The 23,556-nt window shown below is 44.2% G+C and overlaps 1 protein-coding gene and 1 pseudogene across 1 annotated transcript in view; both read left to right on the top strand.

Moving 5' to 3' along the window:
- The window catches only part of LOC124802803 (medium-chain acyl-CoA ligase ACSF2, mitochondrial-like), a 223,243-nt gene that overhangs the window by 48,281 nt on the left and 151,406 nt on the right, over positions 1–23,556 (top strand). The window lies entirely within an intron of this gene.
- LOC124803922 lies at positions 21,265–21,392 on the top strand (annotated as a pseudogene).

The following is a 23,556-nucleotide window of genomic DNA, read 5'->3' on the forward strand; positions in this document are numbered from 1 at the left end:
AACTAATTAAACCTAACTAACCTAAGGACATCACATACATCCATGCCCGAGGCAGGATTCGAACCTGCGACCGTAGCGGTCGCCGGCTCCAGACTGTAGCACCTAGAACCGCACGGCCACTCCGGCCGGCAGACGTAGAAGCAACTTCGAGCGTAAGACAAGGTAGTGTTATAGGACCAGTGGTTGACAATACACATACATATGAGCTATTGGATAACAATGAAGGATCTGTGAGTCTGCTCACGGATGATGCTGCTCTATACGGACAAGTCGTAACGTTGGAAAACTGTAGCGAAGAGCGTGAAGACCGGAAAAGGATCGATGCTTGCTGCAGGGATTGTTAGTAGACCCTCAACATAAATAAATGTAGCTTTCTGAATAAACACGGACGGAAAAGATCCGTTATTGTTTGATTATGTAATTGCTAAAGAATCACTGGAAGTAGTTACATCCATTACATATCTGGGAGTATACGTACGGAGTGATTTAACGCAGAAAGACCAACTGAAACTTATCTTTTCAAAAGTAGGTGCCAGGCTGAGATTCATCGGTAGGTCCTTCAGAAATTGTAATCCACCCACGAAAGAGGTATCTGACAAAAGTTTCAATCGATCAGTACTTGAGTATTGCTCGACGGTAGGGGCTCTTTACCAGATAACAGTGACTGAGAAAATAGAGAAGATCCAAAGAAGAGCCGCACGTTTCGTCACAGGCTCGTTTATTAGGTGCGAAAGTGTCACATAGATGCTCGTTTAACTTCAGTGGCAGATGATACAAGAGAGGTATTGTGCAGTGTGGTTTACTGTTCGAATTCCGAGACCATACGTTCCAGGAATAGTCAGCCAATATTTTGCTTCCTCCCACGAATATTTCGCGAAGAGATCACGAAGGTGCAGTTAGAGGGGTGTGCGTTGACACGGAGGATAACTAACATTCGCTCTTCCCACGTAGTATAGATATAGATGTAGCTGCAATTTTAAAGACATTGCTTCTCACTTACTGCTAAGAAAGAACTACAGCATTTGCAATTTACTTAGGCGCTTTAATCAATAGCCCACTCTGCACTTATTATTCTTCACTGTTGTATTTTTCTGCTTAACATTAGCCATCGTAGAGTAATGTTGTCTGTTTCGAAGCATTCAACGTAATTCCTAGTACGTCAGCAATGGCGACAATTCGGAGAGCATCCTCAGTACGTCCTAGTATGTCCTGAGCAGATGGAAGTAAGAAAAAGTTGAAGGTTCTTTCACGCGTGTATTTTAACCCACGAATACCACACAAAACAATAGGGACAATGAGTATTGCAATACAAATGCTCTGCATACATCTTTGAACGTACCGATGTCAGGATTTTCCCCATGCCTTAGAACTACTATTGAGATTACATGTAAGCACTTGTTCGTATCAGAACATGGGACTCGGTATTAACTTTGCCCACGTTACGTGACCACAGCTGATTCGTTATCTCGCAGGAGTTACGTGAACTCTTATCACTCAAGTGCGTCGGGTGCTCAAGGCACACTCTTTCGTAATCTGGCGGGATGCCAGTGCGTGTCCTGAAGCCAGTAACACACAAAGAGGTGTATCGTACTCGAGAATGTGAGCCTGCTCGTGACAATTGGCTCATTCAGACGAATGACCGCGATTTACAGTCATGATTGCTGTTATTGTAATAACGCGAACATGCAGTCAAAGAGCTAAATATTTCTAGAAGAAATAAATTGTTGGAGGTACAATACAATACGTAATATTCCTCAGGCAAAATTAAAAACTGAGACACTATCATAAGCTTTAAATGAGCTCTGGAAGTTAGATACATCACTCCCTTATTCCCTACTGGGCCGTTCCTATGAATTTCCACATTTCCTTACCACTGTTTGCAAAAGGTCACTGGCTGAACAGATATGAAGTGAGCCGGCCCACACGACTAGCCTTACTCCTATCTTTATAAGCTACAAGACAGCGTTCGTTGTGTGGCATAGGGCATTTTGTGCAGCAGTACCGTTACCCCACATTGGTGCCACAGTTATTCTGAGTGTGGTTTTCTGGCGGTTTTCCACGCTCGTTAACATAAATGCCGGGCTGGTCCCTATTCCCTGCCTCAGAAAAATACGGTAAACTAACAGTTGAATTACGACCCACGTTGCAAAACAATCTTCCGACATCTTAGCGGATATGCCCTACGTGTAACTTCACGCTGTACAGCCGCCAGTATAAAACTTCTTACCGATTGAGCCACCAGAGTGATCCAGATGGATTGGAATCAGTTATAGTTCTGCAGCTCACAGGTTCAGGTATTCCATCTGGTTGTGAGATCTTGAGCATGATCAGGTACACAGTTGCTGATGTCTACATCTATAATCTGTTCATCATAAGAAGAAAGCTACATTGGTGTTGTTACACTCTTGGAATTAGGTCCTACAATACAAGCTGAGACATCAAGAAAGCGAGCATTAACTATTTCTGGGACACTATACAATTTCCAAGAGGTTGACTCAGTTCTTATTTTACATAGCCATGTGACATCACTGTAAGGATGAGAACCTTGTTAGATGCGCTTGCGATGGTTTGTAGTTACACGCAGTGACGCATCAGTTTGCATGTCACACATGTTGCAAACAGTGGAACAGTTTTTCTGGAGCACTATCTGTGACATCAGTATGCGCATCAGACACGTCATGAGCGGTGGGGCAGTTTTCTATAGCGTTTGCGTGGGTGAGTTGCTCTGCTAATAGGTCTTTGCTGGACCACAGATAGAGAGAGGGATGGTGTCAGAAGCGGTGAACATACATGTGCACTGTCCAGAGGATGACTTGGCACTTATTTAGATAGACATGTGACATCAGTATAACAGTCGAAGAACTTTCATATGCCATCGGCAGCGGAGTGAGAGTTATGGGTCACAATGGCATGCGACCGGTGTAGACACTCTCTTCAAATAGGTCTTCACTCCCATCTGGTCGTGTCAGGAACATTGCCTGAGTAAACACGAATTTCGAGAGGTACTTTTCAGGTACTAAGTGTGAAATGGATATCGCCACTTCATGCTTGTGGGATCTGAATGGGTACCTCTGCATCAATTTCTGGGAGGGTGCCAGTGGATCCCGACTTCTGGGAGTGTGTGCAAAAGCCAGTGGGCCGCTGGTGGTGTCTACATATGTTGTTTGTGTTTCTGTTGCATTATTTTGCGAGCGGGTCTGTAGGTGGGGCTATGCGTTTTTGGGAAGGTTTACGAGTTGATTTTGTGCTTGTACATCAGTGTACTGCATTATTTAAGAGGACTTTACATGTCTGTACTGAAATTATTTTGATAATTTAGGAGTTGTTTGCGTGTCTGCAGAGCATTGTTTAGGAGTAGTTCACAGGTCTGTGGGCTGTGTGACCCCAAGCATGTCAGAGCATGTGTTTTGTATCATGTGATAAATATACTATTTCAAATCTATCCCTAAATAAACTGTTTCAAAATAAATAAAGTACACTCCTGCCTCTCTCCAGCAGCCCAGCACAGGCTGAGTCATTTTCCCCTCCAGACAGTCGTCTTGGGTTATGTCACGGACCGGATGACAGCGCCCTCTGCTGACAGTAGTGTGTACAAGGTCCATACCTCATGGCGACACACTGTTTCCCGCCATTCCCCCACCATCTTGGGTTACGTCACTGAATGGATGAGAGCACTCTCCAGTGGCAGTACTGTGTACTAGGTCCAGACCTCGTGCTGAACACACTTTTTCCCTCCATCTTGGATAACAGTACTTTCGTCATCAGCTGACATCATGGCCGCCATATTGGATTACATCACAGAATGGACGACAGCATGCTCTGGTGGTGGTACTGTGTACTAGGTCAGTTGGAGTCCAGACCTCGTGGTGAACACACTGGATGGCTGTACTGCATCAAATTGTTTAAATAAATAGTGCATGCAAAATAATAAAGACTTATGTCCAGCACAGATTGAATCCTGTCCCAGCCATTTCCTACGATGAGGTGGCAGTCAGGTGACTTAGGTTAGTGGATGTAGCCCAAGTGCCCTTTCTTTTCTGCCATTTTCTTAGTTTGGTAAAGATAGCAAAAGGGATCTATCTCCCTCCAAAATTCAATCTTCCCATCAAAATCAGCCATATTGAAGACGTCATAGCCGCCATATTGGATGATGTCATGCACTGTTGTCAATCTACATGCAGCCATCTTGGATGACATCATCTCCCCCATCTTGGATACATCTGGCAGTAATGCAGAGTGGCTTAGAACCCGCCTTGTCACAAAACTAGCGTACTGTAGTCAGTGCTAATAGACAAGCGAAATAATCGCAGAAATCAATGTGTGATCTGTGAAGAGCATATCTTTTGACAGTGCAGTGAAATTTCGCATTAATGGGCTGTGGCAGCAGATGACAAACACGAGTGCCTTTGCTAACAGCACAGCATTGCCTCCAATGCCTTTCCTGGACTCATGACTATATCGGTTGGACCCTAGATGACTGGAAAACTGTGGCCTGGTCATATGAGTCCTGGTGTCAGTTGGTAAGAGCTGATGGTGGGATTCGAGTGTGGCGCTACACACGAAGCCATGGACCCAAGTTGTCAACAAAGCACTGTGAAAGTTGGTTGTGGCTCCATAACGGTGTGTGCTGTGTTTAGATCGAGTGGACTGGGGCCTCTGATCCAACTGAACCGATCATTGACTGGGAATAGTTACATTTGGCTTTTTGGAGATCATCTCAGTCCTTTCATGGACTTCAGGTTCCCAAATAACGATGAAATTTTCTATCATGACAATTTGCTCTCTCATCAGGCGACAATGGCTGGTGATTGGTTTGAAGAACAATCTGGACAATTCGAGCGAATGATCTGGCCGCCTAGATCGCCCGAATGGAATCCCACGAACATTAATGGGACATAACAGAGCGATCAGTTCGTGGACAAAATCCTCCACCGGCAACCCTTTCGCAGTTATGGATGGCTAAAGACGCAGCATGACAGCAACATTAACGGTGGAGGTATGGCTGTGTAGCTGCCACAATATTATTGTGATGGCACCTATAACACGTAAGAACCAAATCATTAGACAGTAACAGCTGTTATGCACGTCAAAAACAGCTATACATTTGTAATAGCATATAATTACCCTATATTGTCAATAATCCTACGTAAGAACAGAAACAAAGGTTAAAGAATAAATGTATTCTTCGCAGGCAGTTATAAAATGACACTGTAACCGAAATAGGTCTATCACAAACCAATACAACACTAAATACTTTAAACGTAGCAGCGATTTGGATTCTCTGCTTATAAGTTCTCTGCAGGATCTAGGGAAACTTCGGAAAACGTAAATTTGAGTGGACTGACAGGGATTTTAACCATCATGCTAGAAGGCTTATTAGGTTGGAGCGGTATGTCATTCCAATATTTAAAAAAAGGCAGGAGGATTAGTATATGAATGAAGCATACTATAAAATATAGTTTTGGATGAGACACGAATGAGTGCCTGTCGGTCTTCTTTTACTACCGTTCATCATTTCAGTACCTCCAACTACACTGCCTGAAAAAATAGCACACCCCTTTAGAGGTTTCCAATCCACTCAAGATTTATTCTTGCAACAGTACATATGGAGTGCACAAAATGATTACATTTACATATCAATAGCACAAGCGATTCTGAGGTACCAGATAGCGACCCATGCTGAAACACCCATAGTAGTTTGTAGTGTAGCCTCCTCGAACGGCAATCCAGGTGCAAACTTTGGCACTCATTCGTTCGTCCACATGGCGAATACTATCCTGGGATATGTCATGACACACCTGCCCGACCTGTTTACGTAGTTCTGTAAGAGCTGTTGGCTGACGAGTCGTACAAGTCACTTCTGGTCCCATCATATCCCACATGTGCACGAATACAGACAATTACAGAGATTATGCTGGCCAGGGAAGTTTTCGCACATCTTGCAGAGCACATTGAGTTCCACGGGCAGAGTGTGGGCAAGCATTATGCTGTTGGGACAACACAACGCTTTCCTGTTGCAAGAACAGGTCTAACAACATTCTGCACCTACTGAGCGATGGTTTGACTCTGGCCTTTCAGAAACACCAAAGGTGAATGAGAGTTGTTGCTTACCGCACCCCAGACCCAAGGCCTGGGGTCGAGCCAGTGTGTCTTGGATGAATGCACTATCTGAGACAGCGCTCATCAGGTCTATGTCATAGGCGTGTAGAACCATTACTTGGGTGCAGGCAGACTCTGTTTTCAGCACTGAACATCATGGAGTGCCATTCCATCTACCAATCGATACCCTGACGGCACCAATTGAGCCGTGCATGTTGATGCAGTGGCGTGAGTGGGAGAGTGGCTAGAAATGCGTCAGCTCAGACCCTCACAGGTAATAACCGGTTTGCAACAGTTTGTGTTTACACGTTGATGCCAGACGCAAGCCACTGCATCACTCTCACTCTGCTGCCAACAGCATGTGAAAGTTCTTCGACTGTTATACTGATGTCACATGTCTATCTAAATAAGAAGTCATCCTCTGGACCGCACACATGTGTGTTCTCCGCTGCTGACGCCACCCCTCTCTCTACCTGCGATCCAGCGAAGACCTATTTGCAGAGTGACTCACCCTCGCAAATGCTATAGAAAACTGTTCCACTGCTCGACATGTGTCTGATGTGCATACTGACATCACAGATCATGCAATAGAAAAACTGTTCCACTGCTCGTGACGTGTGTGTGATATGCATACTGATGTTACACATCATGCTCTAGAAAAACTGTTCCACCACTTGCGACATGTGTGCATGCATACTGATGCATCGCTGCATGTAGCTACTAACCATCGCAAGTGCATCAAAGAAGGTTCTCAATTTTATACTGATGTCACATGGCTATGTAAAATAAGAACTGAGTCGACCTCTCAGAAATTGTATAGTGTCCCAGAAGTAGTTAATGTTCGCTTTCTTGATGTCTCAGCTTGTATGGACGGAAATTCTTGTCCTAACAGAACCTGTTTAAAAAAGTAGCTCAGAATAACCTGGAATGCATACTTCCTTGCAGTCATAATGTGGTACTCCGTTCTTCACAAGTTACCCTTCCTGCATTCAACATATGCAAATGTTCTCACCACTGTGTAGAGACTCCTGTATCCCAGCACAAAGGAAGTTGTGTGAATGAATTGAGCATCATGATTGGCTCTTATAGAATTTACCCTCCAAATTACTGATGCAGCTGATGTGGAAGCACCGTCCACCTTTTCTTTCTTTTAGCAGATGAGACTTTCAGCGGCAAAAAAACATTATACATTTTACACCAACAATTAAACCCTGAAGTGTGCCCCTACATATCATCAAATACAGAAAGTTGTACTCAATTACACTGCTCCCCAACAGAGGACAGGAGCTTGAATATTGGAGAGTGAAACTGATCTCCAGCCTAGCAATATATCACCGTGTACTGTGTCGATGTAGTAAACACACATTTCCTATCCTGCACCCTACAAAATCATCCCTTTTACATCATTCGTACATATACTGCAATGACAGACAGCACCGTATATACCCCTCACAGCACTAGATATTTCCATGTGAGGTCGGTGGTCATCCACTCCGATCGGTGACCAGAGCACCCTCAGTGGACCGAAGTTACTCTCAGAACTGTTCTACAAATTTGGGCTCGTTGCCCCTCGGCACAAATGCGTTACTATTTCTGGTCTGGACCTGGTTGCTAGGTCGCTTTTCTACACCCATCTCCAGCCTCAGGGATTACAAGAACACATGTATTTTCACATGGGTTGCCATAATATTATACAATTTTCACAGTACTTCTCGATATCAAGCACACGGCACAACATAATTCCCAAGATATAGACTGAAAATTATTTCTCTACAAACCCCAAACTTTAGCGAGGTGGAACGTGCTCTAGACCACTGAGTAACTAGAAACTCGTCCAGTCTGCAAAGACCTTTATGTGAGAACTCAAAACAAATAAAGGAAACTGATATTTCCACTCACGAATACCGACGTCAGTGATGTAACAGATTCCAAATCATCCCTATAATTTACAAAGTCAAGTAAGGTGTTTCTCATGTCTAGAGAACCAGCAAACATGTCTTTCACCTGCTAGATACACACACCAAAATCGATGTTTCGTCAACTAAAGAAAGGCGCGAAATTTTACCCTGCTAGATGCACACACCACAATCCATGTTCCCTCGAGTAAATAAAGGCGTGAAATGTACAGAAGTAATCAACCAAACAATCTACATGGGAGGGAATAACGGTCCAGCACAATCACACCTCAATATTAAATGTTCTCAAATTTCCACGCGATCGCGAATGCTGCCCAACACATACTGAGTATTAGTTCGCTATTCTGCCACCTAGAGAACGACACAGTTAACTCAGCTACATTCCTGCTTTCCAACAGACCTTTGCATTCGGGCGGCTCCTACTGTTAATGGGGAACGTGAATCATCCTTGCACAGGTTACCGGCGCTGCACGTCAAGCATGCACAGGTAGAATCATCATCCTAAGAAATCGGCCACATATATATTTTATCCCTGTACCTACAACTAAATGTTACAGTCGCAGCATCAGTTCTACGACATTCAACAGTGTGAGAAGTATCGGAATTACACCCTGCTGATGGATGTGGCTCTGGAAATAGAAATATCAGTAGCATTCTTATGACTTGACATACTCTCCCCTTTGCTATCACAGTACTCGATGTCAAAACCATACCTTCCTTACGAATAGACATAGTCATGTCCTTTGCACATGTCGGGACACAACCACATACTTTATAATCCCGTTGCTCAAGGTGCACCTATCATGCACCCTCTATTAGTAAGTATAATACTTCATCAATAATTGATCGCTGGCGATACGAAATAATACTGACCAAAAATCAACGCTGGGTGGAGATGTCTCAAGTTTTTCTTGCGAGTGCTACCATCATGTCTTAGAAAGAGAGGTTTAATCGTCTTACAAACCGCCAGATGTTAAAAAAAAACCGACCCCAAGCGACTACTGTATGTTACTGTCACAAGCAGTCTTGGTTCTACATGTGCACACAAGTATCCATGTTAAAAGCTATATCGGCTTTATAAATCCATGCACAGCATTACGTCTGAATGAACTGGTTTTTCTAGACAAATACCGAGACGGTGGTCGCCGGAGTGTATACTATCACACCAGCAGTGTGGTTACACGTCGCCTACAGTACAGTCTCGTGATAAAATTACGTAATTTTGAAAGTGATTTGGCTAAGGAGCATGGTATGAAACCAGTATTTGAAACCCCCTCACACTGCTGTCGCTAGATATTTTTCCAGTATTTGTAACGCATTCTGTCTCAATGCAATGTTGGAGGGTTGGTGATATATCCACTGGGATATAGGCATTGGTTGATTGAGAAGGATCACAAACAGTAGATAGTATGATGATTGAGGTCGTAAGAAATGAACATTAGCTTTTCAGATCTCTAGTGCTACGCTAGCCGCTACAAATGCTGTCTTGGATTTGGAATCAAGTCCCCCCATTCAAGCACATACCTGCGGTGGATCCTATGGAGAATTCTTTTAATGATTACAGCCATTAATGAATCATTTTTCTGGCACTCTCATATCTCGAAACGAGTTACCTTTCTCTAACCTATCTGCTACAGTAAAATTACCGCCCAGTTTTAGGTAGCCCCTCAGACTCTGCGCTACCATCCCTGCAGCTTTGAGCGCGTTATCGTTCCAATTTAAGTCGGAAATGAGTAGTGGTTAGAGGAAACTATATCTATCACCTTCTGCAGCCCATGTAGAAACAGGCGAAGCTGAGTTACTGTGAAAGAACTGTGTTTTGACCATTCAACGGAAACGAAGCCTGCTCCTGCAACACAAGGTAGTGTAAAAGACAGAACGGTAACTGGGGGAAGGACGTGGATTTTGCTACTGCATTGTGCCGCTTTTCCAAACTACAAGTAGGTACTATAGATCCACGTCCCTCAGGGCCCATTCACATCTATCACCTCAACATTCTATCATTGTTATTCTATTCCATCCACCAGAGAAAAATTACGAACTATAAAAGCTCCACTAACTTCATCCGATAGAGAACTCAATAAGATTTTTACCAAATCTCTCTCCTCACATATATCGAAAACAAATACTGCATGTGTGTTGGCATCGAGCACATGTGACGATCCTATTAAATATACGGGTATTGATCCACTGCACAGACCAATTTAAAGTTTCAGCACCTGTACTGTAGGAGGATGACCGTATCCCACAGACCATACTGTAAGCCGCAAGAGACCATCCCTGTGACCAGGTCTCGTTGTTTGAAATACTATTTTTTTCTGCTCTAATACGCTTTGTACACTGCGAAACATTTTGTTTTTCTGCCACAACTTCAAGGCCTTTGTCAGGTTCTAAACTGACACTAAGATGCTCTGAATAACTGCCTCTCGCAGACAACAAGCACATCACCTCAAAGTACCAATATCCAAGACATCGCACTGCGACATGATTGATGTCATTCAAGATAGCTGCTGTGACGTCAGCTGATGAAGGGATTGACGTCATTCATTAAGATGTTCTGATCCGTGGCCTTTCGCAGGCAACAAGGACATCACCCCAACGTACAGTTATCCAAGACGTCGCACTGTGACATGATTCACGTCATTCAAGATGACTGTCGTGATGTCAGCTGATGACATGAGTACCGCTACCTAAGGTGGCTGGAAAGTGCCACACACCCCCTGCCAAGCGCCCCATGGCGGGAAGTTTGAATTTTGGAGGGAAGATAGGTTTGGGCTACATCTAGACGTCGCACTGTGTAAACCATACTATTACTGCTGATACCATAACACACCACACACACTGGATGATTTTAAATAAAAATCATTTACAACGTAAGGAAATTGGAAGAGTTTTACGGTATTGGCGTGGGTTTCCGAACTACATTTAGACCCATTGTGACATTGACCAAATAGCTGATGGCTCTGCATTCCATTTCGACTGATTCCTCATATTGCAGTCATGTACGAGATCACTGTTTTGGTGCTACCCATCCTCAGAAGGTGTCGCCAACCCACAAAACTCCTTTTACAACTCAAAGAAGCGCTGTCAGTCAATCATTATGTCGTAACCAACAGCGTACCAGTGGACAGATGGGATGGAAAAGACATCATCGATGTACTCTAATAATAATGTGGTCTTCAGTCCTGAGACTGGTTTGATGCAGCTCTCCATACTACCCTATCCTGAGCAAGTTTCTTCATCTCCCAGTACCTACTGCAACCTACATCCTTCTGAATCTGCTTAGTGTATTCATCTCTTGGTCTCCCTCTACGATTTTTACCCTCCACGCTGCCCTCCAATGCTAAATTTGTGATCCCTTGATGCCTCAGAACATGTCCTACCAACCAGTCCCTTCTTCTCGTCAAGTTGTGCCACAAATTCCTCTTCTCCCCAATCCTATTCAATACTTCCTCATTAGTTATGTGATCTACCCATCTAATCTTCAGCATTCTTCTGTAGCACCACATTTCGAAAGCTTCTATTCTCTTGTTGCCCAAACTATTTATCGTCCATGTTTCACCTCCATACATGGCTACACTCCATACAAATACTTTCAGAAACGACTTCCTGACACTTAAATCTATACTCGATGTTAACAAATTTCTCTTCATCAGAAACGCTTTCCCTGCCATTGCCAGTCTACATTTTATATCTTCTCTACTTCGACCATCATCAGTTATTTTGCTCCCCAAATAGCAAAAATCCTTTACTATTTTAAGTGTCTCGTTTCCTAATCTAATTCCCTCAGCATCACCCGATTTAATTCGACTACATTCCATTATCCTCGTTTTGCTTTTGTTGATGTTCATCTTATATCCTCCTTTCAAGACACTGTCTATTCCATTCAACTGCCTTCCAAGTCCTTTGCTGTCTCTGACAGAATTACAATGTCATCGGCGAACCTCAAAGTTTTTATTTCTTCTCCATAGATTTTAATACCTACTCCGAATTTTTCTTTTGTTTCCTTTACTGCTTGTTCAGTATACAGATTGAATAATATTGGGGAGAGGCTACAACCCTGTCTCACACCCTTCGCAACCACTGCTTCCCTTTCATGCCCCCCCGCCTCTTATAACTGCCATCTGTTTTCTGTAAAATTGTAAATAGCCTTTCGCTCCCTGTATTTTACCCCTGCCACCTTTAGAATTTGGAAGAGAGTATTCCAGTCAACATTGTCAAAAGCTTTCTCTAAGTCTACAAATGCTAGAAACATAGGTTTGCCTTTCCTTAATCTTCCTTCTAAGATAAGTCGTAAGGTCACTATTGCCTCACGTGTTCCAATATTTCTACGGAATCCAAATTGATCTTCCCCGATGTCGGCTTCTAACAGTTTTTCCATTCGTCTGTAAAAAATTCGTGTTAGTATTTTGCAGCTGTGACTTACTAAACTGATAGTTCGGTAATTTTCACATCTGTCAACACCTGCTTTCTTTGGGATTGGAATTATTATATTCTTCTTGAAGTCTGAGGGTATTTCGCCTGTCTCATACATCTTACTCACCAGATGGTAGAGTTTTGTCAGGACTGGCTCTCCCAAGCCCGTCAATAGTTCTAATGGAATGTTGTCTACTCCCGGGGCCTTGTTTCGGCTCAGGTCTTTCAGTGCTCTGTCAAACTCTTCACGCAGTATCGTATCTCCCATTTCATCTTCATCTAAATTCTCTTCCATTTCTATAATATTGTCCTCAAGTACATCGCCCTTGTATAGACCCTCTATATACTCCTTCCACCTTTCTGCTTTCCCTTCTTTGATTAGAACTGGATTTCCATCTGAGCTCTTGATATTCATACAAGTGGTTCTCTTTTCTCCAAAGGTCTCCTAAATTTTCCTGTAGGCAGTATCTATCTTACCCCTAGTGATATGTCCCTCTACATCCTTACATTTGCCCTCTAGCCATCCCTGCATTGCCATTTTGCACCTCCTGTCTATCTCATTTTTGATACGTTTGTATTCCTTTTTGCCTGGTTCATTTACTGCATTTTTATATTTTCTCCTTTCATCAATTAAATTCAATATATCTTCTGTTATCCAAGTATTTCTACTAGGCCTTGTCTTTTTACCTACTTGATCCTCTGCTGCCTTCACTACTTCAACCATCAGAGCTACCCATTCTTCTTCTACTGTACTTCTTTCCCCCACTGCTGTCAATTGTTCCCTAATGCTCTCCCTGTAACTCTGTACAACCTCTGGTTTAGTCAGTTTATCCAGGTCCCATCTCCTTAAATTCCCACCTTTTTGCAGTTTCTTCAATTTTAATCTGCAGTTCATAGCCAATAGATTGTGGTCAGAGTCCACATCTGCCCCTGGAAATGTCTTACAATTTAGAACCTGGTTCCTAAATCTCTGTCTTACCATTATATAATCTATCTGATACCTTTTAGTATCTCCGGGATTCTTCCATGTATACAACCTTCTTTTATGATTCTTGAACCAAGTGTTAGCTATGATTAAGTTGTGCTTTGTGCAAAATTCTACCAGGCGGCTTCCTCTTTCGTTTCTTACCCCCAATCCATATTCACCTACTACGTTTCCTTCTCTCCCTTTTCCTACTGACGAATTCCAGTCACCCATGACTATTAAATTTTCATCTCCCTTAACTATCTGAATAATTTCTTTTATCTCATCATACATTTCATCAGTTTCTTCGTCATCTGCAGAGCTAGTTGGCATATAAACTTGTACTACTGTAGTAGGCGTGGGCTTCGTGTCTATCTTGGCCACAATAATGCCTTCACTATGCTGTTTGTAGTAGCTTACCCGCACACCTATTTTTTTATTCATTATTAAACCTACTCCTGCATTACCTCTATTTGATTTTGTAAGCATCACAGTTGATAATGTGAACAATTTTAGCAATTTTACAGTAATTCCAACACCGAGCAATGCTGTGACAGTATGCTTCCCAATTTCAGTGTCATAGCTAAACCGCCCCCCCTCTCTCCTTTGCTAGTATCAGTGCGATTGTAGGTAAATGACTGTGCAGTATGACCACTTATTGTTAATTGTTGAGCACATACATGATCAAAGTATACCAGACAGAGCTCTATATATTTCTAACACCTTCAGCATAGTGCTTAATTTACGATCTATCTCTATGCTGATGGGGATCACAGAACATTCTCATATTCCTAGGGTAAAATTAGAGACCGAAAGACCCCTCACGCTGTCACTGACCAACCCGTCCTGCAGCACCGTTATTGATGTATTCTGCAACCGACCAGAAGTAGACCATTACAGTCCACATCTCGTGGATGAATGGAGCTAGCCAAGTCCTCGCCCATACAAGTACTCAAGATTTCTCCAGATGCATCCATATCGAGGAGATTAGCACCCCTTATCGGTATATAGTAACATATTTAAAAGTGTTGTGATGTAATAGCAGACGGTTAAGAAGAACAAGAAACAGGTGATTTTTATGCGTGATGGAGCTCAAGACGGATGTAGTTCGAAGCATTTTACGTAAATCAACTATGCTATTACCTCTAAAGTATTGTTCTAGAGTCTAGGATCAGTACCTGGAAGGTTTTGGTAAGAGAGAACATGAACACACGCACTTCTAAGGCTACAACATTCTGCACTAAATCAAGCTATAATGTTAGATCACTTGAGCTTCCGACCTATCAGCCGTGTGGATTGCAGCGCTGTTAATATTCCAATGTAAGAAATATATTTCAAGTGCATGACATAGATCCTTCTTTCTGGTTTCTGTACGATAAACTATGTTATCGAACCGTAAAACGAAACAACTACTTCCGTAAAACATTTGCTCTGCGTGATACAAGCACAATATAGCTTTCCAGAGATGTACAGTGTCCACTGTTCACGTCCAATCATCGTTCAGAAATTATACTATGCCTGCATCAGCCCTATATAAAATAATCATTAGTAACGGGGGATACTTCTTACAAGGAAACAGATTAACACATAGCAGCAGTGAAAGACATATGAAAATTACAAGTCATTCCGCCACTAACTCTGTAAACAGCAGTACTTCACAAGCACCTATTGCTAACTTAGTTATGAAGCTGGAGTCTCGATTTTACACCGTAGATGCGACAGGGGGATGTAGTACATCGCATAAATCAAAGTTCGTTTAGAGGAGTGTGTCACTTTTCATCACACATGAGATAGAAGTCCTCTGATGACCGATAGGTTTACCGTTAACGATCGCCAAGTAGACAGTGCTTTAAATCACATACAGAACACGCGGCTGTATATGAGTCGAACACTGGCTATGTCACGTGACTGATGCATCCTGGCAGAACAGTGGAAAAATTGACCTGCAGCAACTTCTCCCTCTCTAGAATGCATCATCAATCTACCATTAAATCGTACCTTGTTACAGCTCCATCTCAATGCATCACCCAGTCCACTCTCTGTTATCCTTTAATGCAGTTGCATGTAAGTTTAGAGGTGGATGGTTCTCTGTCTTTCTGAAAAGCATCAAATACAGTAGCCAACTCGCATGTACCACTGGTACCCCAATAGACATACAGTATAATGTTAACTCGATGGAAAAAAATTGACTACTTCCCTGATTCCCGCCGCTTCCATGTCGACGTTTCCTTGGATTCCTCTTGCTGCCACATTCTTGTCCCCGTGTGCAAATGGCAGCAGTGAACACAAGTGCATGTGGTCCAGAGGATGACTTGGCACTTATGTAGATAGACATGTGACATCAGTATAACAGTCGAAGAACTTTCACATGCCATCGGCAGTGACGTGAGGGTGATGGCTCGCGCTGGCTTGCATCTGGCAGTGGCTCGCGCCCTTGGTGCATCTGCACTCTGCAAATAGGTATTTCCCCCCACCCCAAACTGCTATCTTGGATTATGTCACAGAACAGATGACAGCACCCTCTGGTGGCAGTACTGTGTACTTGGTCAGTGGGACTCCGGACCCCATGGCGACTACACTGGATGGTGGTAGTGCATCTAATTGTTTAACTAAATAGTGCATGCAACATAAAGACTTATGTCCAGCACGGGTCAAGTCCTCTTCCCGCCATTTCCTAGGACGAGGTGGCGGTCAGATGACTTAGGGTAGTGTAGGTAGCCCAATTGCCTATCTTCTCGCCAAAATTCAAACTTACCCCCAAAATCCACCATCTTGAATGACTTCATGGCCTCCATCTTGGATTATGTCATCGTGACGGAACTTTTGGGGCTGCCTGTGGGGCAGAATCCCCCTGTGGCGGGGGTGATGTCATCGCCGCCATCTTGGATGACGTCATCGTGACGGAACTTTCGGTTCACCCTGTTGGGTAGAACCTCCCTTGACCCAATACTTAGGCAAACGCCGATGCTCTCGGTCGTTAGTGAAGGCTGTCGTTCACTGCATTGTCTGTGGTGAGAAGTAACTCCTGAAATGTGATATTCGAGGCAGACTCTTGGCACTGCAGATCTCAGAATATTGGATTCCCTAACGATTTCTGAAATGGAATGTACAATCCTTCTAGGTCCAACTATCATTCCGCATTCAAAGTCTGTTAAGTCCTGTCGTGCAGCCATAACCGTGTCAGCAACTTCTTCAGATGAATCATTTGAGTACAATTGACCGCTCCGCCAATTCACTGCGTTTTATATCTTGTGCAAGCGACACTAGCGCTATTTGTGTTTGTGCATCCCATGTGTGTATGTGCTATCCCATAACTTTTTCCACTTCAGTGTATATGACGCTGCAATCCATCAAGAATGTAATCTGTTTCCCTAGATTGCTAAAGCCATATACCTGAACCGTTCTGTTGGAAGAGAATACAGCCGATTTCCTTCTCATCCTACCAAGTCCGAGCTTCTGCTCAGACACTAACGATTTCGTCGTCGACGGGACTGTAACCAGAACATTTTGTCCTTCGACGTCACCTGTACCGCTAATGACACTGTTTCGATGCAGCCATTATTCATGTACAGCCAGCGGACGAAGCGGACTTGCTCGTCGCGATTCGCAACCGCCTACCCAACAGAGCTGGTGTGCAGTTCCCTGCAGCAGATACGTATGCATTGTGCATTTCAGGACACTTAAAACAAGTTGCCAATATTTGCACCACTATCAGACCTATCAAGACCTGAATATATATCTGTGTAGCGTTTTTTCTTTTTTTAAAGTCAGTAGTTCATTATATACTATGTGATAAAAAGTATCAGAATACCTGGTGAAAATGACTTACAAGTTCGTGGCGCCCTCCATCTGTAATGCTGGAATTCAATATTGTGTTGGCCCACCCTTAGCCTTGATGACAGCTTCCATTCTCGCAGGCATACGTTCAGTCAGGTGCTGGAAGGTTTCTTTTGGAATGGCAGCCCATTCTTCACGGAGTGCTGCACTAAGGTGAGGTATCGATGTCGGTCGGTGAGGCCTGGCACGAAGTCGGTGTTCGAAACGTCCCAGAGGTGTTCTATAGGATTTAGGTCAGGACTCTGTGCAGGCCAGTCCATTACAGGGATGTTATTGTCGTGTAACCAATCCGCCACAGGCCGTGCATTATGAACAGGTGCTCGATCGTGTTGAAAGATGGAATCGCCACTCCCCGGATTGCTCTTCAGCAGTGGGAAGCAAGAAGGTGCTTAGACAATAGATGTAAACCTGTGCTGTGATAGTGCCACGCAAAACAACAAGGGGTACAAGCCACCTCCAGGAAAAACACGACCACACCGTAACACCACCGCCTCCTATGTTTACTGTTGGTACTACACACACTGGAAGATGACGTTCACCAGGTATTCGCAATACCCAAACCCTGCCATCGGATCGCGACATTGTGTACAGTAATTCGTCACTCCACACAACGTTTTTCTGTTGTTCAATCGTCCAATGTTAACGCTCCTTACACCAAGCGAGGCGTCATTTGGCATTTACCGCGTGATGTGTGGCTTATGAGCAGCCGCTCGGCCATGACACCCAAGTTTTCTCACCTCCCCCCCCCCCCCCCCAACTGTCATAGTACTTGCAGTGTATCCAGATGCAGTCTGGAATTCCTGTGTGATGCTCTGGCTAGATGTCTGCCTATTACTCATTACGACCCTCTTCAACTGTCGGCGGTCTCTGTCAGTCAACAGACGAGGTCGGCCTGTACGCTTTTGTACTGTACGTGTCCCTCCCCGTTTCCACTTCACTATCACATCGGAAACAGTGGATCTAGGGATGTTTAGTAGTGTGGAAATGTAGCGTACAGACGTATGACAGAAGTGACACCCAATCACCTGACCACGTTCGCAGTCCGTGAGTTCCGCGGAGTGCCCCATTCTGCTCTCTCACGATGTCTAATGACTACTGAGGTCGCTGATGTGGAGTACCTGGCAGTAGTTGGTGGCACAATGCACCTAATGTGAAAAACGTATGCTTTTGGGCTGTCCGGATACTTCTGATCACATAGTGTAGGTGACTGCATCATCTCAAAAATTCTGAACTTACTGTTAATATTGACTGCAAGGTCATTAATTTACAACATTAACATCAAGGGTCCCAACACTCTTTCCATTCACACACTCTGTGAAAGACTCTCCAGCCAAGAGAACAGGCTGCGTCCTTTTAAGACAATGACCGTAGTAAGGCTCACAACGTGCCGGGACACGGGTTCGCAGGTAGATGCCGTGTTTCTTGACTTCCTCAAGGCGTTCCATACAGTTCCCCACAGTCGTTTAATTAACAAAGTAAGAGCACATGGACTTTCAGACCAATTGTGTGATTGGATTGAAGAGTTCCTAGATAACATAACGCAGCATGTCATTCTCAATGGAGAGAAGTCTTCCGAAGTAAGAGTGATTTCAGGTGTGCCGCAGGGGAGTGTCGTAGGACCGTTGCTATTCACAGTATACATAAATGACCTTGTGGATGACATCGGAAGTTCACTGAGGTCTTTTGCGTATGATGCTGTGGTATATCGAGAGGTTGTAACAATGGAAAACTGTACTTAAATGCAGGAGGATCTGCAGCGAATTGACGCATGGTGCAGGGAATGGCAATTGAATCTCAATGTAGACAAGTGTAATGTGCTGCGAATACATAGAAAGAAAGATCCCTTATCATTTAGCTACAATATAGCAGGTCAGCAACTGGAAGCAGTTAATTCCATAAATTATCTGGGAGTACGCATTAGGAGCGATTTAAAATGGAATGATCATATAGTTGATCGTCGGTAAAGCAGATGCCAGACTGAGATTCATTGGAAGAATCCTAAGGAAATGCAATCCGAAAACGAAGGAAGTAGGTTACAGTACGCTTGTTCGCTCACTGCTTGAATACTCCTCAGCAGTGTATCCGTACCAGATAGGGTTGATAGAAAAGATAGAGAAGATCCAACGGAGAGCAGCGCGCTTCGTTACAGGATCATTTAGTAATCGCGAAAGCGTTACGGAGATGATAGATAAACTCCAGTGGAAGACTCTGCAGGAGTGACGCTCAGTAGCTCGGTACGGGCTTTTGTTGAAGTTTCGAGAACATTCCTTCACCGAAGAGTCAAGCAGTATATTGCTCCCTCCTACGTATGTCTCGCGAAGAGACCATGAGGATAAAATCAGAGAGATTAGAGCCCACACAGAAGCATACCGACAATCCTTCTTTCCACGAACAATTCGAGACTGGAATAGAAGGGAGAACCGATATAGGTACTCAAGGTACCCTCCGCCACACACCGTCAGGTGGCTTGCGGAGTATGGATGTAGATGTAGATGTAGACGCATGTGTGCTTGCGAGAGGTCATTAACGACGAAAATCAGTTGCACATTGGGGACTTATTATAGGAGTTCAGTTTTATTTCGAGGTCCCGTGAACATTAAATGCCGATTAACCCCTTATTGAATATTCAGAAGAAAAAGGATCGTAACAGACAAATTATTGACATATTGAGGAGCAGTCTTCCTGAATATGATTTCGGATATGATCATTTTGTACAAGTTGACGGCAAACATTACTCTCAGATAAAAATTGGCTCAGCTCTTCTACCTCGAGGGGACACAGGAATACAAAGACGAACGTGTTACGATGGTTTGAGCCAAGTCAGGTAGTGAAACTACTGTCGACAGAAGGCGTTGTCGATTCTCCAAGTCGCAGCAGTCCTTGGCCACTGTCCCTCCCAGCGCTTGGTAGCGGTCCTATTTTCTGCGGTTTGTAGCTCACCGGAGTGCAGTCATTCCAAGCTTATAAAACCATAGAGTGCGACCACCGCAGCCGTGGTTTGCCAGTGTCTCTTCAGACCAACGGTTGCAGCAAGGCGACTCCAACACGAACGCACTATACTCTCGGCCCTTTCCACCTTGATTCGGTCGTGCGGTTCTAGGGGCTACAGTCTGGAGCCGAGCGACCGCTACGGTCGCAGGTTCGAATCCTACCTCGGGCATGGATGTGTTTGATGTCCTTAGGTTACTTATGTTTAATTAGTTCTAAGTTCTAGGCGACTGATGACCTCAGAAGTTAAGTCGCATAGTGCTCAGAGCCATTTGAACCGTTTGAACCACCTTGATTCAGATCACAGTTTGCCTGTTCTTTACTTACAGCAGAGGATAGTCATGTCACTGGTGTATAGGTGTCACCATTTTCGGTACCGCTGTTGCTGTGAGAGCCTCCACCAGGTGGTAAGTAGTTATCGTAACTATTCCCTATCCACCTTTTGTCAGTTTGATACCTACGTATCTCATGGGTTCAGCTCTCTCTGTAACATGTTAAGATTTTCACTTGCATTCAACTGTCGCCAGTACGTTAATAATCCAAGGGTCGTTAAGAATTTTTTGTAGCTGTGCAACAGGTTGATTCCTGCATTCATTGATTTTTATCGCCGGCCGGTGTGGCCGTGCGGTTCTAGGCGCTTCAGTCTGGAACCCCGTGACCGCTACGGTCGCAGGTTCGAATCCTGCCTCGGGCATGGATGTGTGTGTTGTCCTTAGATTAATTAGGTTTAAGTAGTTCTAAGTTCTAGCGGACTGATGACCTCAGATGTTAAGCCCCATAGTGCTCAGAGCCATTTGAACCAATTTTTTTAATTTTTATCTCTGAATGGGTCAACGTTCAGAAAGGAGTACGGAAAGGCAGCATTTTGTCACCTTCTTTATCCAATCAGTATGCAGAATACATTATGAAAAACGCCATGGTAGAAGAAGAAGAAACCGGAATTAAAATAGCTGGGGTAAATATAAACAACCGTAGATACGCAAATGATGGGATATTGATGGTAGAAATGAAGAGGAATTAAAGATCCTCTTACTGAAGGTGAGAGGCAACGGCCTTGTCGCAGTGGATACACCGGTTCCCGTCAGATCACCGAAGTTAAGCGCTGTCGGGCGCTGTCGGGCGTGGGCGGCACTTGGATGGGTGACCATCCGGGCCGCCATGAGCTGTTGCCATTTTTCGAGGTGCACTCAGCCTCGTGATGCCAACTGAGGAACTACTCAACCGAATAGTAGCGGCTCCGGTCAAATAAAACCATCACAACGATCGGGAGAGCAGTGTGCTGACCACATGCCCCTCCTACCCGCATCCTCTTCTGAGGATGACACGCCGGTCGGATGGTCCCGGTGGGCCACTTGTGGCCTGAAGACGGAGTGCTTCTACTGAAGGTGAAAGAAGAAAGTTCAAATGCCGATCTATTGTTGAATGTCGAGAAAATGATAATTATGGCAACTACCCTATCACTTCATGGCATATGAAACGTGAAACAATGGAGGCAGTTTCTACTTTCAACTACCTTTGCTCCCATATTTCTGCTGATTTTAACTTAAGCCACGAAATCAAAAGAAAGACAATGTCCACTCGTGACATGTTTTAAGAAATAGAGACGTGACTTTAACAAGAAAGATCCATATGGTAATGTTTACGGTCTTTCTAGTTGTGATGTACGGATGTAAGATATGGACCATAAGAAAAGCTGAACATTGTAAAATAGAACGTTTGAATTGTGTTGTTGGAGGAAACTCATTAGAGTTCCATTAACTGCAAAGAGAATGGATAGGTCAGTATTACAGCAAATAAAACCAGATTGCTCCTTGAACGGTCTGATACAGAAACAAAAACTGACCTCGTTTGGGCACATTATGAGAAGACTGGTTCGCTTTAAACGACGCATAATGCAGGAAAGATCGAATGCATAAGAAGGCAGCAAAGGATGAGGTGGATCGATGGCATCGCAAATGTAATGGATTCCAATCTGGAAAGTCAGCGGGAGATAGTGCAGGGCAGAAGAAACTGGCGTGCTTTACTTCATGGGGTCACGGAGAGTCGAAGCCGATAAAACGCGCGCGCGCGCACACACACACACACACACACACACACACACACACACACACACACACACACACTCGTTGTTAAACTAAAATCTGCGTTGTTAGTGTTGAATCCCCTGTTCACGTTAGTGAGTCTCCTAATTAATTGACACACCTCTAAGTAGAAACGAAATACATTGCTTTCCACGGCCAAGTCCGAGTTAGGTATGAATTAAATTCCTTGCAGCTTGTAAATTTCCAAACCAAAAAGCAGAGCCAGTTGGTGCGGCCGGACAGTCGTACATTCAGAAACGGTACAGGACAGGAGACTGCAATGCGCGACTTCACACTGGAAGCCGATAAATTCCAGAACGGATGCTAATTCCTATGTAAACAATATGCAAATAGTCCTAATTGTATCCAAATCGAAATTGAAGGTAATCAACACAGTACTACACTGAAGAGCCAAAGAAACTGCTACAGCTGCCTAATACCGTGTAGGGCCCCCGCGAGCACGCAGAAGTGCCGCAACACGACGTGGAATTGACTCGGGTAATGTCTGAAGTAGTGCTGGAGGGAACCGACACCATGAATCCTGCAGGGATGTCCATAAATCCGCAAGAGCACGAGGATCTCTTCTGAACAGCGCGCTGCAAGGCATCCCTGATAATAATGTTCATGTCTGGAGAGTGTGGTTGCCAGCGGAAGTGTTTAAACTCAGAAGAGTGTTCCTGAGCGACTCTGTAGCAATTCTGGACGTGCGGGGTATCGCATTGTCCTGCTGGAATTGCTCAAGTCCCTCCGAATGCACAATGGACATGAATGGATGCAGGTGATCAGACAGGATGCTTACGTACGTGTCAATTGTCAGAATCGTATCTAGACGTATCAGGTGTCCCATATCACTCCAACTGCACACGCCCCACGCCATTACAGAGCCTCCACCAGCTTGAACAGCCCCCTGCTGAGATGTAGGGTGCATGGATTCACGAGGTTGTGTCCACACCCGTACATGTCCATCCGCTCGATATAACCTAAAACGAGACTCGTCTGACAAGGCAACATGCTTCCAGTCATCAACAGTCCAATGTCGGTGTTGATGGGCCCAGACGAGGCATAAAGCTTTGTGTCGTGCAGTCACCAAGGCTACACGAGTGGGCCTTCGGCTCCAAAAGCTCATAGTGATGATGTTTCGTTGCATGGTTCGCACGCTGACACTTGTTGATGGGCCAGCAATGAAATCTGCAGTAGTTTGCGGAAGGGTTGCACTTCTGTCATGTTAAACGATTCTCTTCAGTCGTCGTTGGTC

The sequence above is a fragment of the Schistocerca piceifrons genome, chromosome 6 (genome assembly GCF_021461385.2).
Source record: "Schistocerca piceifrons isolate TAMUIC-IGC-003096 chromosome 6, iqSchPice1.1, whole genome shotgun sequence".
Lineage (NCBI taxonomy): Eukaryota > Metazoa > Arthropoda > Insecta > Orthoptera > Acrididae > Schistocerca > Schistocerca piceifrons.